Below are 16163 nucleotides of genomic sequence, written 5' to 3' on the forward strand. Positions count from 1 at the left end.
CTGAAGTCCCTTCTCCTTGGGGACATCCCTTTTGAAACATGCTCAGTGGTCCTCTCCAAAGAGTAGGCAAGAAAGAAGAGGAAGATCACAGAGGGAACTTGAAATGACCTTGACATCACTGGGGTTTCTGATTAAATGAATCACCTTCATTTCTCCTTTGTGCTAGAAACACTTAGAAATACTGGGCATTAAGCTGATCAATGAATGAATGAATTTTTTAAAGGCATTTATTTCGCCAACTAAAAAATAAATTTATCCAATCAACAGATAGTTCATTAATGTATCTGTACTGCTTCAAGAGAAAGGTGTTATTATCCATAGGGAAGTTGTCCTAGCTTTAAGGCAGTACTTCTACCACTAAAAATATAAACACTAGAGTCAAACATTTCTTAAAACTGTCTAATAGGAGAGAGGATTTCAAGAGTATCCCGAAATGAGACAAAATGAACAAAAAAGCTCAGGGTGATGGTTCTACTGTGCACTGGTGGTTTTCTTTCTAACCAAAAGGCACAGTGAAGCTTCAGAAAAGCTCTGGAAAAAATGATACTAAGAGTAAGAATGAGCTGATTAGGAATTTCTAAAAAAAACATGCTACAAGGGGAAATGGGGAATCAACATGTTGTAACCAGATCTCAAGATTTAATAAGAAAATGGATTGATGTCTTTGGAAAAGCACAGAACAGCAAGTAATCAAATTCCTTGAGAATGAGATCAAGAAGAGAGGGTGGGCACTAAATCACAAAAAAAGCCCTAATGAAAGGAAAGTTCTGGCTCTTTCTAAAAGCCCCTTTCCTAAACAACATTCCCGATTTTTCTCAATTATTCAAATAGCAGTTCTTTTTCATGTCAATACAATTTTAGCACAGTTATGTCATCCTAGTCCCATTGCTGGTCCAGACAAAGCTCAAGAGTATGTACAACAGTCTGTTTACTAGCCTAACCAGCACAAATATGTTGACATCTGCCAGACTCCTTTCTCTGACCCCCTCCTGAGTTCCAGACTTGCATACCTGGACTGCCAGCCTGACATCTTCACCTGGCCCACTCACAGCCATCTCAAACTCACCCTTTACCCCAAACCATCTGTAGATCTCGAATCATCAATACACAGCTGCACCCCACCCTCCAAAAGTATGAGCCGTTTTTCTCATTTTAAAACATAAAAATCCTGGGCCTTCCCTGGTGGTCCAGTGGCTAAGGCTCAATGCTCCCACGACAGGGGGCCCTGGTTCGATCCTGGTAGGGGAACTAGATCCTTCATGCCACAACTAAAGATTCCACATGCAGCTAAGCAACGTGAAGCAACTATGACCCAGGACAGCCAAATAAATAAATTTAAAAATATATATATACATATATATTAAAACACACACACACAGAGAACCTCCAACCAGCTGCCTATGTCACAAAACTAGAAATTATTTCTCCCGTGTGATCTAACAGTGTCATCCACCCTCTAACTTCTCTTTCTAGAGGGTTGTCTTTCTTCTGTCTCAGCTGCATGCATGCGTGTGTGCTCAGTGGCTCAGTGGTGTCCAATTCTGCGACCCCATGGACTGTAGCCCACCAGGTTCCTCTGTCCATGGGATTCTCCAGACAAGAATACTGGAGTGGGTCCCCACTTCCTCCTCCAGGGGATCTTCCCGACCCAGGGATCAAATCCATGTCTTTTCTGTCTCCTGCACGGGCAGGCGGGTTCTTTACCAGTAGCGCCACCTGGGAAGCCCCTGACTCGGCTGAAATTCCCTAACACATCTATCACCTTCGCACCTTTGGACAGAAGCCATCACTTCTTAGCTATTCCCCTTTTCTCTAAGCCTCGAGTCATTTAATTCTCTATCCGGCATTCAAGTAATACACACAATACCATTCCCCTGTTTAAAACCTTCACTACTTGGGCCATATGGATCCTGCACCATAAGCCCAGGCCTCGCCCACTCCTCCAGGCGTTCGGGCAGCTGCCAGACCTAGTGGATCTCTGCAGCCTAGAAGGCTCTTTCCTGGGAAACTAACTCCCTCTACTCATCCATCCAGTCTCAGCTCAAATCTTTTCAAATATGCTTATATATGCATGGGTATGAGTTCAACATCCATCTCTCCTCTACGCTGGCAGCTGCAAAAATTCAGTGACAGTATCTGTTTTCTTCATGATAGTGACCCCTGAAGCCACCAGCGGCCTTGGTGTATCACAGAAGCCCAGTAAATATTTCTTCAGTGAAAGGACTTTCTTTTAGATTTATCCCTGGAGAAGGAAATGGCTACTACCCACTCCAGTATTCTTGCCTGGGAAATCCCATGGACAGAGGAACCTGGCAGGCCACAGTCCATGATGTAGAGAAGAGCCGGATGTGACTAAGCAATTAACACTAACATTTTTCAGGACGGATTTTCTAGCTCCAAGTCACCCTTTAAGGAACTGCCTCATTTTGTACTGCTTTGTGTAAAAACAAAGATATTGTTTAAGACCAAAATAAATAAATTTATCTCACCATTAAAATTATGCAATGCCTTTACATATAAATTATAAATGTAAATACTCGATCACAAAATAAGAAATGAATGGGTTCAGCTCAATAGTCAATGAAGTAAATGAAGTAAATTCTTAAGAAAATAATCTCAATGTCTAATGTATTATAATCAAACCTTTTGCTGTTGGGGATTACAAATTTATTAGTGCATTAATTTCGTAAGTCTTACCTGCAATATAAGACCTTAAAGATAAACGAACATTGAAGATTGTTATAGCTATTCCATGGAAATATGTACTCTAGGTTGGCTATTACCAGAAGCATCAATAAAACTGCATAGTTAGAAACACCATTCCTAATATGATTTGTTTCTAAAATGGTACTGAACCCATGATATGAAAAACCAGATCAACAGAATGCTAATATTTTAAGGTGTTTACATCCTTCCCATATTTTTCTTTCTCATCCATTTATGATGCTGAAAGTAGTCTTGCTATACTTTCAGAATGAACACACCCACCTGAAGACAGATTTCACTTAGGAAAAACATGTATTAGGATATGACGAGAAAGAGAGGAGAAAGATTACTGGGGCGGAAGGTGGCAGGGAGGAATGGCAACTTTAATTTTCCTTTCTAATTTTACTTCAAAGACCTGATGTTCTTAATACCAAAATAAAATTCTGTTCCAGACACTTTACTCTTAGTTCTGCTCACATCCGTGCTTAGCAACCTAGCAATGTTTCAACCTGCATATGCATGAGGTGGCCACAGTCTTCTTATTACCCAATTGCTTGAATTTCTGCCATTTTTCATCACAACTGTGATGAGACTGCTGGTGTTCTGACAGGGTACAGACCCAAATGGTGCTCACTGCTCAAATTAAAATATGTAAGCAATCTGACAAAGAATCTTTGAAAAACAAGCAGCCATCACTAAGTACTCTCTCAGAGGGAAGACTTCTCAGCACTGACTAGTCCAGAACAGACCACAGCTTTAAACTCTGAAAATGTTCCAGTCCCACCTTTATAAAAAGCTTGTTCCCATAAAACTTGTATCTATTACTAGTCTTTCCCTACTTCTCTCCATTTAAAAGCATTAGTTTGGGGGGTTTCCCAGGGGGTGCAGTGGTTAAGAATCTGCTTGTCAGTGCAGGAGATGTGGGAGGTGTGGGTTTGAGTCCTGGGTCAGGAAGGTCCCCTGGAGAAGGAGATGACAACTCACTCCAATATTCTTGCCTGGGAAATCCCAAGGACAGAGAAGCCTGGCAGGCTACAGTCCATGGGATCGCAAAGAGGCAGACAGGACTAAGCCACTGGGCATACACTGCACCCTTACCAGACTACAGTATAGTATAAAAGCTCTAGTGTGGGAGCATTGAGAACTTATTGACATTCTCCCAGGGCAGTGAAGAATGAAATTATAGTGAAGGTGAGCTGGTCTAATTTTTCAACCTTCTATTTCACTCTAAAATACTTTCATTTGAAGATACCAGTGAATTGGGGCCCATATCTTCATATGCATGCTCACAAGCATGGTGGCCAACAGTCCACTGACTCTCACCTCCTGAGAGTCAAACCCTACCTCTAAGGCAAGGTCACTGAAGACACTGAGGTCTCTCTCTTGTTCTCTCTTGAATCACTCACACCATGGGGAAGCCAAGACCATGATCTGAAGAGCTGTAGCCTCCCACCAATCAGGATCAACTTGGAGGCAGAGTCAAGCCTCAGACAAGCCATCAGGTGATTGGAGCCCTGAGCAACATCTTTACAGCACTCCCCTAAGAGATTGAGCCAGAACCCCTTCCCCACCCTGGCTAGGTCACTTCCATATTTCCTGACCCACAGAAACTCTGAGATAGTAATTGCTTTTTGTTTTAAGCTGCTGAGTTTTGAGGTCATTTGTTAGGCGGCAAAAGAGAACTAAGGTAGAGGGGGATTCCCTAGTGGTCCAGTGATTAGGAATCCGCCTTGCAGTGCAAGGAACACCAATTCGATCCCTGCTCCAGGAAGATTCCACACACAGCAAGGAAATTAAGCCCACGTGCCACAACTACTGAGCCTGTGCTTCATAACAAGAGAAGCCACAGCTACGAGAAGCCCAAGCACCACAACAAAGAACAGTTGCCCTCCGCAACTAGAGACAGCCTGCGTGCAGCGATGAAGACCCAGCACAACCCAAAAATGAAAAAATAAATACATCTTTGAAAAAGAGAGAGAGCCAAGGTATACAACATTTCTTTATTTTCCACCCATCACATGTACAACCCATTTGCAGCTCAGCAGGCTTAGAAATGTTAGATGCAGACAGGAAACGCTTTGCAACCCAAAACAGAGGCAAAATCAGATCTAGACACATCGAAAGCATGCTTTTTGGAATTCCATCTGAAAGACTTCACCTACGTATGCTATTACTGCTGCTGCTGCTGCTGCTGCTCAGTCACATCAGTCGTGTCCAACTCTGTGCGACCCCATAGACGGCAGCCCACCAGGCTCCTCTGTCCTTGGGATTCTCCGGGCAAGAATACTGGAGTGGGTTGCCATTTCCTTCTCCAATGCATGAAAGTGAAAAGTGAAAGTGAAGTCACTCAGTCGTGTCCGACTCTTCGCGACCCCATGGGCTATAGCCCACCAGGCTCCTCCGTCCATGAGATTTCCCAGGCAAGAGTACCGGAGTGGGCTGCCATTGCCTTCTCCGATGCTGTTACTACAAACACCAAAATTCTGCTATACCAGATAAGGTACCTTTAAAGTACTGATAAAGATTGTCATACAGAAGATGTTCGTCACATGGCTGACAAAACAGTGAACGAATAAATCCAGCAGGGACTGGAATAAATGGATGATGCAAAGGCTGGGAAGAGCCGCAGCACAGATCTTTACACACTTGTTTGCAATGTTTATTTCAACCACCAGAGGGCAGGAATAGCATGTTGTTCTTTGACCTACTAATACCTAACATAATGCCTAAAGGGTGTAGTAGGAATAAAATAAAAATTCTGCACAAATGGAGGGGGAGAGAAGGGAAGATATGCTTGCGTGGAAAGGGATTAAATCTGACTATAATGGCCCCAAAGCTTCTTGGAGTGTGAGCTGCACTAGAATACAGGACTTCATATACTAATTAGTGATAATTTGTAAGATATATAATTTAACACTAATTCATAAGAGGTTTTTTTTCTTCTTCTTCTGTGTCTTGAGGCATATGGGATCTTAGTCCCTCAGATCTTAGTTCCTCTGATCCCTAGGGGTCGCACCCTGCAGTGGGAGCCTGGAGTCTTAACCACTGGACCGCCAGGTCGTTAATCAGTCACTCATTCATGTCCGACTCTTTGAGACAGGACATTTATGGGACTTCCAGGAAAGTCTCATAAGAGGTATTTTAGATAGAGAATAAAGTAAAAAAGCACGGACGCTGAGAACTTCAGACTAATTTCAAGGAACACACAACCAGAGCATAGGGCCCGCCAGGCTCCTTTGTCCACGGTATTCTACAGGCAAAACTACTGGAGTGGGTAGCCATTCCCTTCTCCAGCGGACCTTTCCGACCCAGGGATTGAGCCCGTGTCTTCCACATTGCAGGCAGACTGTTTACCATCTGAGCCACCAGGGAAGCCCAAGGGAGTGTGGACAGGGAGTCAATTTCAATTTAACCTTTTTCCTCTTACTTCTTTTCTTCTACCTACTAATTAGAAATTAGTCAGTATTATTCTTTTATGAAATGTCTCTTTCCTTAGAAAAAAGTGAATTTAATGTATTAAATTCAGGCACATTCTCAGCTACCCACAGGTGACTGTAATCTAAGTTTCTTTTCCTATGTAACCCAACAAGCATCAGCGGGTGCCCGGGAGGAGCTTCTTTCACTGCAGGTGCAGCCAGAAGTAAGTAATCACCCTCCCTGCGACCAGCCTCGCTAACTCAACCCAGAGGCCACGTGTCTTAATGCCCCCAGAAATCAGATGACCACAGCAGGTACTCTCCAACTGCCCTACTATTTCTAATGTTACCTTCCAGTAAGAAGTTTTCACTGGATTAAATTTTAAAATATCCATCCTTTTCTACTGAATCGGAAGCTTACTCCTAATGACAAAATTAGCAAAACCGTTTTTCTTTTTCTTCAAGTTATTTAACTTAGCAGGAGTCAGGGACGACTTCATATTTTATTTTATGGAGCCTCTGGCAAATTATGTTGGTTTAACGCTTTACGGTCTGATTCCGAGATCTCAGATTTATGGCTGGCAAGAATAGTTATAAGTCTATAGAGACAGATAACGAATAAAACAGAATCCCAACGTTTCAAACGAATATCCTTGCTGAAAGAAGCTAAAGGAGATAAATGGGTTAACCCTTGATGAATCTCAAAGGCATTAATAAAACTATCCCATCTCTTCAACTACAACAAAAAAAAGTTACATGGATGTCTATAATAAAGATCAAACTGTCCCAAGAATGACCATTATGAATTAGTTAATGACAGCAATACTGGATCTAGATCTGTGGGGCAAATCTTCCTGATAATAATTGGACAGAGAAAACCATTTAATTCTGTTCAGTGTGGGCCTCTACCAAACTGCAAACCCCTGAATCATTTGCAGGATTTAAAATAATGTTAGGACATAGATTTAGAGGAACGAGAGACTCTTTGAGCCTCAAATGACAGAAAATCCAATTCGAAATAACATAACTTAAAAGAAGGGAATTTAGTGGCTCAAAAAATTGAAAAGTTGAGGAGCAGATTCAGAGACTCAACTCAAATGATAAAGGAGTGTGTGTATCTGTCTGTCGCAACTCCCTGGCTCCCTCCCCAGCTCTCAGAGACTCTCCTCCCCTGAGGACAGTGGTGAGCTTACAGCTTTACAAGCTTGGAATCCAGCAAAAGAGTTTCTTTCTCCAGAGCTTCGGGAAAGTCCCAGGGTCCAGTCTCACTGGTCCAGTCACATCACCTAAGGTCGCATTGCTAAGGTCAGATCTGCATCAGACACAGAACAAGACCAGGCCTGAGAGCGAGGAGGGAGTTATTTTCCCAGGAAAATACAAAGTTAGATTCTCAGAGGAAGATGGGCAGGGAGAGGACAATGCCCCGGGAATGAAATTAAGAGATGAACCTACGTCTGTACGCGGCTTCAAAGAGGCCCTTGGACACCCTCTCCAAAGTCAAGAACCGGTGTAAAACCAAGGCAGGCACGTTTCTGAAACGTCACCTGAAGTCTAACCTTGCAGGACATCTGCTGTGTTCGGGAAACTGGCAGCCTAACCACACCCTGTGCCTTCCTCGTACTCCTCCACAAGGGGGCGCTGCAATCCCTCCGTAGACCCCACCACCTCTTCTCGAAGCACCTTTCAGCCTTTGGACTCTGAGCCTCCAGGAACCGCTCCAATTTCCTCGGGCATTCACTCCCCAGTTTTCCTCTCTTCCTTCTATCTCATTCTATAACTAGCCTATCTTTTTGTCGCTTCCACTCAAGATGCTCAAATATTCATCCCCAGAACCCCCAAAAGGAAAACTCCTTTAAAAATTCCACTTCCAAACATACCCCAAATATACACCTCAAAACCTAGGTACTGCCTCTCAAATATCCAGAACAGATGCTTTCCCTTTCAAAGCCAGCCATTCCTCTCTCTCCATTACCCATGTGAGAAGCATTCTGATCACTCGTGCAGCAGCACTCAGCTCAAACATCACGCGTTCCGTGAAGCACCGCCCCTTCCCAACCCTGCCCAGGCCTGGGTGTGTGCCCACAGGGCACTCTGCCACTGCCACAGTATTTATCCACTTCAGTGGAAGGACTGATGCACGTCCGGAGTTCCCACCCCAGACTAAGTCAACAGCAAGGGCACAGCCGTGTCTGACATCTAACTGTATCCCAACAGGCCGTGGAGGGCGGCTAGCGCATGGGAGGCTCCCCATGAACGTTTAATGAAAGGGAGAGAAAAATGTTAATTCTTACTAAAGATACATAATTTTCCAGGTCTCAAATATTTACTACTTGTTATAAAGGGCTGTCAGGAAAACAAAAAAGTTTGACATTATTATTCAAACACTCAGTGTCTTGGTAAGCTCTAGGCAAGCAAAAGGTCGGCACCAAAATTTATAAACAAAAAGTTGGGGGGAGGGACGCACTCGCCTGGCGATCAGTGGTTGGGATTCCACCCTTCCACTGCAGACGGCACGGGTTCCATCCCTAGTCACGGAACTAAGAGCCACATGCCAAGTGGCACAGCCATAAAGTAAAAGGTGTTAAGCAACAGGAAACACCCCCCCTTTTTTTTCTTTGCTCTCCCCCATCAATGGGCCGCACATGTGCTTGCTGTTGCATGCCTGTGTGCGTGCTAAGTCGCTTCAGTCCTGTCCAACTCTTTGCGACACTATGGACTGCAGCCCGCCAGGCTCCTCTGTCCATGGGATTCTCTAGGCAAGAACACTGGAGTGGGTTGTCATGCCCTCCTCCAGAGGGTCTTCCCGATCCAGGGATCAAACTGGCATGTCTTACATCTCCAGCATTGGCAGGCAGGTTCTTTGCCACTAGCGCCACCTGGGAAGCCCCGTGCTTGCTGTTGAGGCCGTGGCAAATTTTTCCTTGTAGGTACCAAGCAGCTCAGCTGCTATCCATCAACCCACCAAGAGATGGCGTTCTGAGACAGAGCTGACTGGGAACGCCATCCTTTCAATCCAAAGTCCTTGCTTTTTGGCAATATTCCTCCTATCTTTAAAGTGTCTTTAATTCTTATGATTTGAATTTTGGTCTGGAAGTGGTGGTTTAGTCACTAAGACATATCTAACTCTGGCGATGCCATGGACTGTAGCCTAGCAGCCTCCTCTGTAGGATTTCCCAGGCAGGAATACTGGAGTGGGTTGCCATTCCCTTCTCCAGGGGATCTTCCTGACTCAGGGACTGAATCTGGGTCTCCTGCACTGCAGGCAGATTCTTTACCCACTGAGCCACCACAGAAGTGGATATACTATTTTCTAATTTCTGTGGCACTGAACGCATTGCTCAATGCCTCTGGGCTCAAATTTCCTCATCTTTAAAATGGGAATAATAATCCATGTCTCACAGGGATGCTGATGAGAGCAAATGAAGGAGAAGGCCCTGCAGCACAGCGAGTACCCAAAAGAAGGGCGGTGATGACAGCGATCACAGGGCACACTGAGGGCAGCTGCCTCGCTGAGCCGATGGCCCACCCCCTTCCAGAGTCACTGGACAGCAGCTTTCTTTAATCCACTACAGACTCCTTAGTCTCTCCCCGACCAGATACTCATCTTGTTACACCTATATTTTAGAAATAATTCATTCCTTCCCACGACTGTTAAAATTGTCTCTCACAGCTTTAAACGAAGCTGCTGGTTTCTCCCCTTTTTGAATCTCGTTCAAATCAATCAAGTTTTGATGATGTGTTTCCACTAGTGTTTTTTAAACTTTAATAAGCAACAGTTCTCATTTCGTTACTGTTCAGAAACTTAACTTTCAAAAGAAGCTGTAAATGTGTTTTGTTTACGGTGAGATGACAAGACCTTTGTTACAGGGGCCCTTTAGGAGAATGCTCAACACCACTCTGTCTTTGGCTTTCTCCTAAGGTTATTCACAGCAACATCAAGTTTGCAGTCTGTATGTTTTTAGTACAGACCACAAACACATAACCTTAGAAACAGGCAAGCACATAACCTTAGAAACCTTCTCCTACTCAACTCGACCCAGCCCTTGACAGCCAGCACGAAAATAAAAAAGTTAAACATGCCACATCTGATATTTTACTTATAGGTGTCAGACTGTGTTCTATCTAACTTTATTTATTTTTGGTTTGGGGATATGTCTTAAGACAAAATATTTCTGGTATTTTTATTTCTTTTCCATTACTTGCAGTTTTGATGGAGATGCAAAGTGACACTGATTCAATGTAAAGTTGGCACAAGACATTTGATAAGGAGAAGAGTTAACACCAGCTAACACCACTTCATCTTGCTATAGACAGAGTAGTCAAATTAGAGTAAATGTAAATTTCAACTTCTATTACTAATTATAAGCAAAATTACAAATTGCACACACACATATTTCTTAAAACTATCCTGTACCACAGAAATTGTCATTCATTTTAAAGTTTCCATATGTAAAAATTTCGCAAAAAAACAAACAAACACTGAAGCTTGTCTTTTGGGGGAAAGATCAACCTGTAAGAATACAACACAATCAAAACACTAAAAATGTCAAAACTATTTCTCTCACTGGCAATAATAACCGAAAGTAAGTTAACAGCTTGGATGGAGAAAAACAAATCTGCTTCACAGCTCAAATTCCAGAAATATAAAGAAAAAGTGCCCTCATCTGGCCAAACAAAAACTTAACATTTTAAGTGCACATATTAACTCCTGTTCAAGTGTAATTTCCAGGGCTTTAATTGGTATATAAATAAATTTGAAGATTTTTAAAATAAGTAGCAAGCCAACAGTGTAATTTTTTTTTTGCTGCTTCTTACAAACGTAACTATTTGCTGTTCAAAAACAACGATTTAAACCATAAAATATAAAGTAAATTATATAATATGTAGTTTCTCCTCAGACAGATATATTAGAAATATATTAGGAAGAAAATAAATTGTGACCAGTCTTCATATTTCCAAGTCATTAATAATAAAATGGCACACGTAACTTTACATTCTTAGTGACAAGACTAATGACGTATGCTACCATCTGGAAAAAGTATCTTTGCACTACTTAAGAGCTCATAATTTCTCTTCCCGAGTAGTTCTAAAAACTAACATGTCATCTAAAGTTAAATGATGGTAAATTATTTTTATTATCAGATTGACATCTCTGCCAAACAGATCCAGTAGAGTCCCAAATGAAAATACAATTTTCAGCAGTGCTGTGACACTAATGTTACAACTGAAATACTAGCAATGAGTAATCCTATCATTAACAGTAATGATAATGAAGACAATAATACTAATAATATTATAAATCACTCAAATGGCAGCAATTTGCCAGGCACTGTGGCACTGTGGGAGGTGGGCAGGGTACCCCTCCACCTCCATGTCCTAATCCCTAGAATCTGTGACTGTTACTTTACTCCGTTATGTGGCAAAAGGCACTTTGCAAATGTGGTTAAAATGGGGAGATAACATGGAGAGATTGTTCTGGATTCGCTGGGCAGCCTGATGGAGTCAAAAGGGCCCTCAAAAGTGGAAGAGGGGGTCAGAAGAGTCAGAGCTGGGGTGTGACCTCGGAGGAAGGTGGGAGAGAGGCAACAGAGCTGGCTCTGAAGATGGAGAAAGGGACCAGGAACCAAAGAATACGACCAGCAGCCTCTGGAAGCTGATTCCCCTCCAGAGCCTCCAGGAAGGTGCACAGCTCTGCCCACACCTTTACTTTAGCCCAGTGAGCCCTTCCTGCCCAGCCCTGTTTGGTTTCAGGTACTAACGACCTGATTGGGCTAAAGGAGGTGGTTTACCATCGTCATTGCTCTGTCATGCCCAGCGCTGCGACCCCATGGACTGTAGCCCACCAGGCTGCTCTGTCCACGGGATTCTATAGGCAAGAATACTGGAGTGGGTTACCATTCCCTTCTCCAGGGGATCTTCCTGACCAGGGACCAAACCCGTGTCTTCTATGTCTCCTGCATTGGCAGGTGGGTTCTTTATCTCTAGTGCCACCTGGGAAGCCCCTTAGGTCAGACTCCAGGTCAAAATCCTGGCTCTGCCACTTCCCAGCTTTGTGATCCAGGGCAACTTCATGTTTCTGGACTAAGTTTCCTTCCCTGAAAAACAGGGAATAGGGCAGTTTCAAGGATTAACTGGATTAGCACAGGCAGCTGGCAGCTATCTTCTATTTGGTTGTGTTTTTAGTTGCAGTCATCTCTCGCTAAGAGTTGGACACGACTGAGTGACTTCACTTTCACTTTTCACTTTCATGCATTGGAGAAGGAAATGGCAACCCACTCCAGTGTTCTTGCCTGGAGAATCCCCAGGGACAGGGGAGCCTGGTGGGCTACAGACACGACTGAAGTGACTTAGCAGCAGCAGGTAAGGAGTCAAATTATTTCTTAGAGAGGGAGGTGTTCTTTTTAATCTGATATTTTCCAGACTACTAAGAAGTAAATTGATCTTTTTTTTCTTTTTACACTTGCTACAAGATAACCAGAAGATTTCTTTCAACTATGTGTCTTTCCGTGTGAAACAAACAAAACCTTTGAACAGTGGTTTGGGACCCCGACTGTGCACTGTGATCCTCTGGAGTTCTTGAAAACCAGGACCCCCAGACTTCACACCAGACGGGTCTGACTTGGTTGGTCTCTGGTGAACCCAAGTTTGAATGTTGTTGCTGTATTCAGGAGTCAGTAAATAAGAAGCACAGCTTTAAGAATCTTTCTTTTCTTGAAAAGAAAGCTCTGTATTTCAAAGATATGACATACTTTTCTATATAAATATGTTGTTGTTCAGTTGCTAAGTTGTGTCCCAATCTTTTGCAACCCCACCGACTGTAGCCCACCAAGCCCCTCTGTCCATGGGATTTCCCAGGCAAGAATACTGCAGCGGGTTGCCATTTCATTCTCCAGGCGATCTTCCCAACCCAAGGGTTGAACCCACGTCTCCTGCATTGGCAAGTGGATTCTTTACCACTGAGCTACCAGGGTGCCCCAGATATGTATTAAAAATATGTTGATTGCATCCAGTTATTTAAAAATTTCATGTAACCAACATATTTTCAATCATCATGTTACTGCACGTGTCTTTGAAAATATAATTGCCTGCAATAATCACTGACAGATCTCCCCCAGCAACCAATCAGTCTTCAAGTTGGTGATTTTCTAAAATAAACTTTCGGGTGTAAAAGTTTTTTTTGCGCATCAAAAGTAATAACACAATTTGTGTTCTAAATACCTTTAATCCTCTGTATCTGGCCAAATTGTTCCCCATCTGTGTGCTGCCAATTTAAAACTCAGTTGCTGGATTAGTCTACAAAGCAAACCCTCCCGTGTTTTATTATTTTTTGTGTGAAAGACCCCAGGTTTAGTATGCCTTGCACAGAGAATGACACCCCTCGTGGGCTGATGGACGAGCTTTCTGCTGGGCTTGCAAAACAGTCTTGAGAATGAAAATGCCCTTGATTACTGTCAAATGACCTAGTCTTACAGAGTAAAAAAAATTAAATCCCAAAGGTGATTTAAAATCTATATTCAGCTGTTAAGCCCTTTTGGACTCAAACAGCAGACACACATAATAAATCTCAAGGCTGACAGTGTGAGATTTGCCTACTACCTGACACTCCCAAGCTCTTAAAAAAAAAAAAAAATCATTGGTATACAGCACTCTAGTTACAAAGCATAAAACTAAGTATAACATTAATTATATGGGAGAAGAGGGAGGCTCTAGAGACTTTTGCTTCAATAAATGCTCTATTTTCATATCAATTTATCAAATTACCTTCTACTTCATTCTTTTTCCTGTATTTCTCTCACTGAAAAAGTTACATTATGACTATTCTGTTACAAATAAGAGGCTAAACCTCAACAATCCTGAAATTAACCTGCCCATTTATTACTGCAAAAGCCCATTCTTTCTCCATATACCAGGGGAAAACCTATATCCTAAAAATCTGGATTTAACTAATATTTCATTCTTTTGCAACTCCAGTTGTTTTTCAGGCTCTCCTCCTGTCTTTAGCAGTATGCATGAATTTATAATATTGAGATCCAGGAGTATCACACTTGTTTCTTCTGTTTCAATACAAATAATATCGTTATGCAGAGGTCTTTAACGATAATGCATGGGATCAAAAAGCAAAAGGAATGGAAAGGTGTTCAAGATTAGTTATAAGAGAGTCAATTTTGCATTAAAAAAAAATGATATCCCCCAAACTGATTTCCCAGTGCCAAGGAATTAAATATCTTGCTTGAAAAGGTGATGTAATCATTGGTTATAAGAGGAGTCAACGTGAGTTTCTGAAATAGGAACTGTGTGTTTGCAAATAAAACAACACAAAGGTAAGACTTGCCCTTCTTTCTCCTAAGCATTTGGTTTCTATTCCCAAACAGAAGAAGGCAAGTAAGTAAGATATACATGGATTTCTAGATTTCAACTAATTAGGCTAACATACCACCGCTCACTATAAATAATTCTACTTCTTTTCTCCTTTTTAAAGAAAGCAATTAACAGACATCACCACCTGTTAGCCCATAGCTCCTCTATAGAGATGAGGAAACAGCACCCAGTGAGAGAGATGGGATGTGAAAAGGAGGAAGGCAGTGCTACCACTTTCTGCCCAGGACAGACCCACGCCAACCAGGAAAATCCTGTCACTATCTCACCAGAGCTGAGCAGGCTCCATTCTACCTCTGTGCAAATCAGCACAACTTATTCCACTATGTGGACTTTGTAACATCAATCATGAAACTAAAAATAAAATTAGTATGGAAAGTATGGTCAAGAATTCTACCCCATGCTCTATTTCATGGATGACCCACGAATGCAATCTGTCTCTCCAGGGTTTTTTTTGTTTGTTTGCATTAAAAATGTTTCTTAAATTTTACATGGGAGTATGCACGTGCATGCTGAGTTGCTTCAGTCGTGTCCGACTCTTTGCGACTCTATGGACTATAGCCTGCCAGGCTCCCCTCTGTCCATGGGATTCTCCAGGGAAGAATACTGGAGTGGGTTGCCATGCCCTCCTCCAAAGGATCTTCCCAACCCAGGGACAGAATCCACATCTCATGTGTCTAATGCGTTGAAGTGGGTAAGGATTCTTTACCCACTGGAGTATAGCTGATTTATAATACTATGTTAGTTTCAAGTGTACAGCAAAGTGACTCAGTTATGTATTACATGTATATATTCTTTTTCAGATTCTTTTCCCATTTAGGTTATTGCAGAATATTGAGTAGACTTCCCTGTGCTGTTATACAGTAGGTCCTTGTTAATTATCTTTCTATATAAAATAATATATATATGTTACTCCCAAACTTCTAATTTATCCCATCCCCAAACTTTCTCTTTTGGTAACCATATATTTGTCTTCTGTCTGTGAATCTGTTTTGTAAATACATTTGTATCATTTTTTTTTTAGATTCCATATATAAGTGATATTGTATGATTTTTGTCTTTCTCTGTCTGACTTCACTTAGTATGATCATCTCTAGGTCTATCTGTGTTGCTGCAAATGGCATTAATCTCACTCTTTTTTATGGCTGTGAAATATTCCATTGTATATACATACCACATCTTCTTTATTCATTCACCTGTCAAAGGACGTTTAGCTTTCATGTCTTGCCTATTGTAAATACTGTTGCAATGGACATTCAGGTACACGTATGTTTTCAAATTATGTGTATAGAGTCCATGTGTGTGTGTGCTCAAGTCATTCAGTTGTGTTCGACCCTTTGCAAACCTTTGGACCGTACCCCACCAGGCCCCTCTGTCCATGGGACTTCCCAGGCAAGAATACTGGAGTGGGTTGCCATTTCCTACTCCAGAGGATCTTTCCAACCCAGGGATAAAACCCGGGTCTCCTGTGTCTCCTGCATTGGCAGGTGGATTCTTTACTGCTGAGCCACCAGGGAAGGCCATAGAGTGCATACAAGTGTGTGTGTGTGTGTGTGTGTGTGTGTGTGTGTGTGTATTCAAAGTGAAAAGCAAAGTCTCCTCTACTCTATCCTCAATATATAGTGCATACAAATGTGTATCTATCTATCTATATATATTGCAAAA

At 42.3% G+C, this 16163-nt stretch overlaps 1 protein-coding gene across 9 annotated transcripts in view; it reads right to left on the minus strand.

Annotated features, from left to right (window-relative positions):
- Positions 1–16163, minus strand: part of PLEKHA5 (pleckstrin homology domain containing A5) — a 260287-nt gene that overhangs the window by 178929 nt on the left and 65195 nt on the right. Inside the window, exon 1 of one of the 9 annotated variants that reach the window (XM_070790008.1) lies at positions 1–12272. This exon is cut by the window's left edge and continues 15756 nt beyond it. The exons of the other annotated variants lie outside the window; for them this stretch is intronic. The gene's annotated coding sequence lies outside the window, so the exon portion shown is untranslated. Of the gene's footprint in view, positions 12273–16163 lie in introns of those variants that run through there. 9 annotated transcript variants of the gene reach the window in all.

This window comes from Bos indicus, chromosome 5 (genome assembly GCF_029378745.1).
Source record: "Bos indicus isolate NIAB-ARS_2022 breed Sahiwal x Tharparkar chromosome 5, NIAB-ARS_B.indTharparkar_mat_pri_1.0, whole genome shotgun sequence".
NCBI classification, from domain to species: Eukaryota; Metazoa; Chordata; class Mammalia; order Artiodactyla; family Bovidae; genus Bos; species Bos indicus.